This window comes from Arachis stenosperma, unplaced genomic scaffold, assembly GCF_014773155.1.
Source record: "Arachis stenosperma cultivar V10309 unplaced genomic scaffold, arast.V10309.gnm1.PFL2 arast.V10309.gnm1.Scaffold_100029, whole genome shotgun sequence".
Lineage (NCBI taxonomy): Eukaryota > Viridiplantae > Streptophyta > Magnoliopsida > Fabales > Fabaceae > Arachis > Arachis stenosperma.
The window spans coordinates 224,964-231,708 of record NW_026651371.1 but is presented as its reverse complement, the minus strand read 5'-3'; the positions used below and the strand labels follow the sequence as shown (position 1 = coordinate 231,708).

The window sequence follows — 6,745 nt, the reverse complement described above, 5'->3', positions numbered from 1 at the left end:
ATACCACGAAGACTCTGATCTCACGGAATGGTTGGCTCGTTTGTCAGGCGAGCACTCGGTTGTCAGGCGATCAACCATGCATCGTGCAATCAGGAATCCAAGAGATATTCACTAAGCCTCAGATGCTTGTAGAACAAGAATGGTTGTCAGTCACCTTGTTCATGGGTGAGAATGGTGATGGGCGTCAATCATCACCTTCATCATGTTGAAGAACAAGTGATATCTTGGATAAAGAACAAGCGGAATTTGAATGAAAGAACAATAGTAATTGCATTAATACTCGAGGTACAGCAGAGCTCCACACCTTAATCTATGGTGTGTAGAAACTCCACCGTTGAAAATACATAAGCATAAGGTCTAGGCATGGCCGAATGGCCAGCCTCCCAATGATCTAAGAACTAAAATGTCCAAAGATGATCTAGAGATCTAAAAGTGATCAAAAGATTCCTATACAATAGTAAAAGGTCCTACTTATAAGAAACTAGTAGCCTAGGGTGTACAGAAATGAGTAAATGACATAAAAATCCTCTTCCGGGCCCACTTGGTGTGTGCTTGGGCTGAGCAATGAAGCAATTTCGTGTAGAGACTCTTCTTGGAGTTAAACGCCAGCTTTGGTGCCAGTTTGGGCGTTTAACTCCCATTTGGGTGCCAGTTCCAGCGTTTTAACGCTGGGATTCCTTGAGGTGACTTTGAACGCCGGTTTGGGCCATCAAATCTTGGGCAAAGTATGGACTATTATATATTGCTGGAAAGCCCAGGATGTCTACTTTCCAACGCCGTTGAGAGCGCGCCAATTGGGCTTCTGTAGCTCCAGAAAATCCACTTCGAGTGCAGGGAGGTCAGAATCCAACAGCATCTGCAGTCCTTTTGAGTCTCTGGATCAGATTTTTGCTCAGATCCCTCAATTTCAGCCAGAAAGTACCTGAAATCACAGAAAAACACACAAACTCATAGTAAAGTCCAGAAAAGTGAATTTTAACTAAAAACTAATAAAAATATACTAAAAACTCAACTAAAACTACCAAAAATATACTAAAAGCAATGCCAAAAAGTATACAAATTATCCGCTCATCACAACACCAAACTTAAATTGTTGCTTGTCCCCAAGCAACTGAAGATCAAATAAGATAAAAAGAAGAGAATATGCAATGAACTCCAAAAACATCTATGAAGATCAGTATTAATTAGATGAGCGGGGCTTTTACTTTTTGCCTCTGAATAGTTTTGGCATCTCACTCAATCCCTTGTAATTCAGAATGATTGGCTTCTTTAGGAACTTAGAATCCAGATAGTGTTATTGATTCTCCTAGTTAAGTATGATGATTCTTGAACACAGCTACTTATTGAGTCTTGGCTGTGGCCCAAAGCACTCTGTCTTCCAGTATTACCACCGGATACATACATGCCACAGACACATAATTGGGTGAACCTTTTCAGATTGTGGCTCAGCTTTGCTAAAGTCCCCAATTAGAGGTGTCCAGGGTTCTTAAGCACACTCTTATTTGCCTTGGATCACAACTTTATTTCTTTCTTTTTCTTTCTTTTTTCGGTTTTTTTTTTCGTTTGCTTCTTTCTTTTTTTTTTTTGTATTCACTGCTTTTTCTTGCTTCAAGAATCATTTTTATGATTTTTCAGATCCTCAGTAACATGTCTCCTTTTTCATCATTCTTTCAAGAGCCAACATTCATGAACCACAAGTTCAAAAGACATATGCACTGTTCAAGCATACATTCAGAGAACAGAAGTAATGCCACCACATCAAAAATAATTAAACTACTATAAAATTCAGATTTCATGCAATTCTTCTCCTTTTCAATTAAGTACGTTTTATTAAGAGAGGTGATGGATTCATAGGACATTCATAACTTTAAGGCATAGACACTAAGACACTAATGATCACAAGACACAAACATGGATAAACATAAAGCATAAAAATTCGAAAAACAAAAAAAAATAACAAGGAAATCAAAGAACGGGTCCACCTTAGTGATGGCGGCTCTTTCTTGCTCTTGAAGATCCTATGGAGTGCTTGAGCTCTTCAATGTCTCTTCCTTGTCTTTGTTGCTCCTCCCTCATGATTCTTTGATCTTCTCTAATTTCATGAAGGATGATGGAGTGTTCTTGATGCTCCACCCTCAGTTGTCCCATGTTGGAACTTAGTTCTCCTAGGGAGGTGTTTAGTTGCTCCCAATAGTTTTGTGGAGGAAAATTCATCCCTTGAGGAATCTCAGGGATCTCATGATGAGTGAGATCTCTTGTGTACTCCATCCTTTTCTTGGTGATGGGCTTGTCCTCATCAATGGAAATGTCTCCCTCTATGTCAACTCCAACTGAATAACAGAGGTGACAAATGAGATGAGGAAAGGCTAACCTTGCCAAGGTGGAGGTCTTGTCCGCCACCTTATAGAGTTCTTGGGCTATAACCTCATGAACCTCTATTTCTTCTCCAATCATGATACTATGGATCATGATGGCCCGGTCTATGGTAACTTCGGACCGGTTGCTAGTGGGGATGATTGAGCGTTGTATGAACTCTAACCATCCTCTAGCCACGGGCTTGAGGTCATGCCTTCTTAATTGGACCGGCTTTCCTCTTGAATCTTGCTTCCATTGTGCGCCCTCTTCACATATGACTGTGAGGACTTGGTCCAACCTTTGATCAAAGTTGACCCTTCTAGTGTAAGGATGCTCATCTCCTTGCATCATAGGCAAGTTGAACGCCACCCTCACACTCTCCGGACTAAAATCCAAGTATTTCCCCCGAACCATAGTGAGATAATTCTTTGGATTCGGGTTCACACTTTGGTCATGGTTCTTTGTGATCCATGCATTGGCATAGAACTCTTGAACCATCAAGATTCCGACTTGTTGAATGGGGTTGGTAAGAACTTCCCAACCTCTTCTTCGGATCTCATGGCGGATCTCCGGATATTCACCCTTTTTGAGTGAAAAGGGGACCTCGGAGATCACCTTCTTCAAGGCCACAACTTTATAGAAGTGGTCTTGATGCACCCTTGAGAGGAATCTATCCATCTCCCATGACTCGGAGGTGGAAGCTTTTGCCTTCCCTTTCCTCTTTCTAGAGGTTTCTCCGGCCTTGGATGCCATAAATGGTTATGGAAAAACGAAAAAGCAACGCTTTTACCACACCAAACTTAAAATGTTTGCTCGTCCTCGAGCAAAAGAAGAAAGAAGAGAGTAGAAGAAGAAGAAATGAGGAAGAAGGGAGATGGTAGTGTGTTCGGCCAAAGAGGGGGAAGAAAGGGTGTTTAGGTTGTGTGAAAATGAAGAGTTGCAGAAGGGTATTTATAGGAGAGAAGGGGGTGAATGGTGCGGCCATTATGGGTGGGTTTGGGAGGGAAAATGGTTTGAATTTGAAGGGTGAGGTTGGTGGGGTTTATGAAGGATGGATGTGAGTGGTGAAGAGAAAGATGGATTTGATAGGTGAGGGGTTTTTTGGGAAGAGGTGTTGAGGTGATTGGTGAATGGGGGAAGAAGAGAGAGTGATGGTAGGGTCCTGTGGGGTCCACAGATCCTGTAGTGTCAAGGAAAAGTCATCCCTGCACCAAATGTTGCTCAAAATCACGTTTTGAGCCATTTCTGGCGTTAAACGCCGGGCTGGTGCCCATTCCTGGCGTTTAACGCCAGGTTCTTGCCCTTTACTGGCGTTTAACGCCAGTCTGGTGCCCCTTTCTGGCGTTAAACGCCCAGAATGGTGCCAGACTGGGCGTTAAACGCCCAACAGCTAGCATTACTGGCGTTTGAACGCCAGCTTCTTCTCCTCCAGGGTGTGCTGTTTTTCTTCCTGTTTTTCATTCTGTTTTTGCTTTTTTTCATTGTTTTTGTGACTTCTTATGATCATCAACCTACAAAAAAGATAAAATAACAAAAGAAAATAATTAATTATAAAACATTGGGTTGCCTCCCAACAAGCGCTTCTTTAATGTCATTAGCTTGACAGAGGGCTCTCATGGAGCCTCAGAAATGCTCAGAACCGTGTTGAAACCTCCCAACACCAAACTTAGAGTTTGAATGTGGGGTTTCAACACCAAACTTAGAGTTTGGTTGTAGCCTCCCAACACCAAACTTAGAGTTTGACTGTGGGGGCTCTGTTTGGCTCTGTTTTGAGAGAAGCTCTTCATGCTTCCTCTCCATGATGACAGAGGGATATCCTTGGGCCTTAAACACCAAGGATTTTTCATTCACTTGAATGATTAACTCTCCTCTGTCAACATCAATCACAGCCTTTGCTGTGGCTAGGAAGGGTCTGCCAAGGATGATGGATTCATCCATGCACTTCCCAGTCTCTAGGACTATGAAATCAGTAGGAATGTACTGGTCTTCAACTTTAACCAGAACATCCTTTATAAGTCCATGGGCTTGTTTTCTGAGTTGTCTGCCATCTCTAATGAGATTCTTGCAGCTTGCACCTCAAAGATCCCTAATTTCTCCATTACAGAGAGGGGCATGAGGTTCACACTTGACCCTAAGTCACACAAGGCCTTCTTGAAGGTCATGGTGCCTATGGTACAAGGTATAGGAAACTTCCCAGGATCCTGCCTCTTTTGAGGCAGTTTCTGCCTAGACAAGTCATCCAGTTCTTTGGTGAGCAAGGGAGGTTCATCCTCCCAAGTCTCATTTCCAAATAACTTGTCATTTAGTTTCATGATTGCTCCAAGGTATTTAGCAACTTGCTCTTCAGTGACATACTCATCCTCTTCAGAGGAAGAATACTCATCAGAGCTCATGAATGGCAGAATCAAGTCCAATGGAATCTCTATGGTCTCATTTTGAGCCTCAGATTCCCATGGTTCCTCATTGGGAAACTCAGAGGAGAGTGGTGCACGCCCACTGAGGTCTTTCTCAGTGGCGTCTTCTTCCTCTCTTTCCTCTCCATATTCGGCCATGTTGATGGCCTTGCACTCTCCTTTTGGATTTTCTTCTGTATTACTTGGGAGAGTACTAGGAGGGAGTTCAGTAACTTTCTTGCTCAGCTGACCCACTTGTCCTTCCAAATTTCTGATGGAGGACCTTGTTTCATTCATGAAACTTGAGTGGTTTTTATTAGATCAGAGACCATTGTTGCTAAGTCAGAAGTATTCTGCTTAGAACTCTCTGTCTGTTGCTGAGAAGATGATGGAAAAGGCTTGCCATTGCTAAACCTGTTTCTTCCACCATTATTGTTATTGAAACCTTGTTGAGGTCTCTCTTGATTCTTCCATGAGAGATTTGGGTGATTTCTCCATGAAGAATTGTAGGTATTTCCATAGGGTTCTCCTAGGTAATTCACCTCTTCCATGGAAGGGTTCTCAGGATCATAAGCTTCTTCCTCAGATGAAGCATCCTTTGTACTGTTTGGTGCATTTTGCATTCCAGACAGACTTTGAGAAATCAAATTGACTTGTTGAGTCAATATCTTGTTCTGAGCCAATATGGCATTCAGAGTGTCAATCTCAAGAACTCCCTTCTTCTGACTAGTCCCATTGTTCACAGGATTCCTTTCAGAAGTGTACATGAATTGGTTATTTGCAACCATTTCAATCAATTCTTGAGCTTCTGCAGGCGTCTTCTTCAGATGAAGAGATCCTCCAGCAGAGCTATCCAAGGACATCTTAGATAGTTCAGAGAGACCATCATAGAAAATACCTATGATGCTCCATTCAGAAAGCATGTCTGAAGGACATCTTCTGATTAATTGTTTGTATCTTTCCCAAGCTTCATAGAGGGATTCTCCATCCTTCTGTTTGAAGGTTTGGACTTCCACTCTAAGCTTACTCCATCTTTGTGGCGGAAAGAACTTTGCCAAGAAGGCATTGACTAGCTTTTCCCAAGAGTCCAGGCTTTCTTTAGGTTGAGAATCCAACCATATTCTAGCTCTGTCTCTTACAGCAAAAGGGAATAGCATCAGTCTATAGACCTCAGGGTCTACCCCATTAGTCTTGACTGTGTCACAGATTTGCAAGAATTCAGCTAAAAACTGATGAGGATCTTCCATTGGAAGTCCATGGAACTTGCAATTCTGTTGCATTAGAGAAACTAATTGAGGCTTAAGCTCAAAGTTGTTTGCTCCAATGGCAGGGATAGAGATGCTTCTCCCATAGAAGTCGGGAGTAGGTGCAGTAAAGTCACCCAGCACCTTCCTTGCATTGTTGGCATTGTTGTTGTTTTCGGCTGCCATGGGTTCTTCTTTTGAAGAATTCGGTCAGGTCCTCTAAAGAGAGTTGTGCTTTGGCTTCTCTTAGCTTTCTCTTCAAGGTCCTTTCGGGTTCAGGATCAGCTTCAACAAGAATGCCTTTGTCTCTGCTCCTGCTCATATGAAAGAGAAGAGAAAAAGAAAATGTGGAATCCTCTATGTCACAGTATAGAGATTCCTTGAAATGTCAGAGGAAAGAGAAATAGAAAGAAGAAGGAGAAGAAGAATTCGAACTTTAATTAGATAAGGGTCGAATTGTGCATTTAGAAGGAGTGGTACTCCATAAATAGAAGGATGTGAGAAGGAGGGAAGAGGATTTTCAAAAATTCAATTAAAAGATTTTGAAAACATTTTGAAAATTTGATTGATAATTTTCGAAAATTGAAAGTGGAAGAGAAATCAAGTGATTTTTGAAAAAGATTTTGAAATTAGAAACTAAAAAGATTTGATTGAAAACTAATTTAAAAAAGATATGATAAAAAAATATGATTGAAAGGTTATTGTCTTAAAAAGATGTGATTGAGAAGATATGATTTGAAAACCATTTTAAAA

The 6,745-nt window shown here is 41.5% G+C and overlaps 1 non-coding gene across 1 annotated transcript; it reads left to right on the top strand.

Moving 5' to 3' along the window:
* Window positions 1-5,665: 5,665 nt before the first annotated feature.
* Window positions 5,666-5,773, top strand: LOC130959994 (small nucleolar RNA R71). The gene has a single exon (XR_009078961.1). It is a non-coding gene; the product is annotated as a small nucleolar RNA R71 (small nucleolar RNA).
* The last annotated feature ends 972 nt before the right edge of the window (window positions 5,774-6,745 follow it).